Raw genomic sequence first — 1,738 nt, forward strand, 5'->3', positions numbered from 1 at the left:
AGAGAGAGAGGGAGGGAGGGAGGGAGGGAGGGAGGGAGAGAGAGAGAGAGAGAGAGAGAGAGAGAGAGAGAGAGAGAGAAGAGTTTACTACACTGCCTAGCCGATCTGGCCTCAGCAGGCATCCTCCTGACTCCAGGTTATAACACCAACTCTCAGCTGCTAAGGCAACCCCAGGAGGTAAGCCCTCACCCCATTTTATCACTGCGCGTGAATCTTGCCCAAGATCACTTGGGCAAGCTGTGGTGGTGGGCCTGGACTTAACCTAAGAGTGGCAGATTCGCCCAAGACACTTCTAGACCCCACACATCTCTTCCCAGACGTAGCGAATGAAGGATTGAGGTTTAAGGGTCCCCAGTCATATGACCGCAGACAGTAAGTCGGTGGCAAGGGTGGCAGGAGGCCCCTGTCTCCCGACAAGATCCCTGGATGGGGGTGGCGAAAGGAGGCTGGAAGAATCCACAGGTGGGAGTTTTCAGAGAAGGGCCACTGGGTCTCCCCAGAGTGCACCTCCCCATCAGCCTGGGCGGATCTGGGGGCTTTCCTGCCTAGCTCTCTCCGCCCCCAAAGTTGAGGGTGAGCAGGACCCCGCCCCGGGCGGGGAGGGGCGGGGCCTGCGGGGTCCCCGTCTAATGGCAAACATCTGCTGACCCCCCCCCACTCGCCCAGCAGCCAGGCCCAGCCCGGCCGGACGCCCGGATGCCTTCCCGCCGCTGAGGGTCTGGGCCCGGCCACCGAGAGCTGCGAAAGCGGGAACCCGGGCAGGGAAGGGGACAAAGTTAGATGAGAGGGGTGAAGCAGAGGAAGAAAGGCAGGGAACGATAAAGTAATGGAGGTGGGTTGAGGAAAGAGAAGCAGGGCCGAGGTCAGGGCTGGGGAGGGGGACAGGAGCGTGGGGATCCAGACGCTCAGGTTTGCAAAGTTTGGGCGCAGATGGTGAGACTCGGGAAGGACCAGTTCAGAGAGCGGAGTGAGTTTGTAGCCTGGGGTTGGAAGTGAATTAGAAATCCTGATAGCCCCCCTAGAGCAGCCCGGACCCCAAGCCACCCCAACCAGCCCTGGATCCCACTCGCCTGGCGCGCTCCAGCTTTCGCCGTCCCAGGCGTCCTGCGCGCTCCGCCTCGGCCGCCGAAACCCAGCCCGGCCAGCGCGGTAGCCACGCCCCAATCAGCAAACCCCGCCCCTTCAGCCTCCGGGGCGCCTGTGCAGCGGGGGCTGGGGGGCGAAGTTGAAGGGTGGTCGTGGGGGTGCACGGTCTCTCGCTGCTGCCTGTGCACGTCCTAGGGGCTCAGTCGGCCCCTGGCCACCAGCCCTCGGGACAGGGTCCCTCTCCTTCTCCAAGGCTGGTGCCCGTCCTTTGCAGCTGGACGCTGCAGGGGGGCGGAGCTGGCTGCGGCCCAGCTCGAGGGCGGGTGCGGTAGCGGCGACTGGAGGTCACCCCTCCCCCGTTGGCCGCCGCGGGCTGGAAGCCATCCAGCTGCGGGCCGGGTGTACCGTGACCGCCGGCCCTAGCTTAGAGATGAGATAGCACTGACGAGTAACCCAGCCCCCGCCCCCACCTGTCTTTTCCTGAACTAGGCCTCAGTTTCCCCATTAATAAAATAGGGTAGGCCGGGCGATGGGGGCGCAAGCCTTTAATCCCAGCACTCCGGAGGCAGAGGCAGGCGGATCTCTGTGAGTTCGAGACCAGCCTGGTCTACAGAGCTAGTTCCAGGACAGGCTCCAAAGCCACAGAGAAACC

At 63.3% G+C, this 1,738-nt stretch overlaps 1 protein-coding gene across 1 annotated transcript in view; it reads right to left on the reverse strand.

Annotated features, from left to right (window-relative positions):
• The window catches only part of Kank2 (KN motif and ankyrin repeat domains 2), a 30,656-nt gene extending 30,446 nt beyond the window's left edge, over positions 1-210 (reverse strand). Inside the window, exon 1 of the mRNA XM_005346917.3 lies at positions 190-210. The gene's annotated coding sequence lies outside the window, so the exon portion shown is untranslated. The remainder of the gene's footprint in view (positions 1-189) is intronic.
• Positions 211-1,738: the final 1,528 nt, after the last annotated feature.

Source organism: Microtus ochrogaster, chromosome 5 (genome assembly GCF_000317375.1).
Source record: "Microtus ochrogaster isolate Prairie Vole_2 chromosome 5, MicOch1.0, whole genome shotgun sequence".
NCBI lineage: Eukaryota > Metazoa > Chordata > Mammalia > Rodentia > Cricetidae > Microtus > Microtus ochrogaster.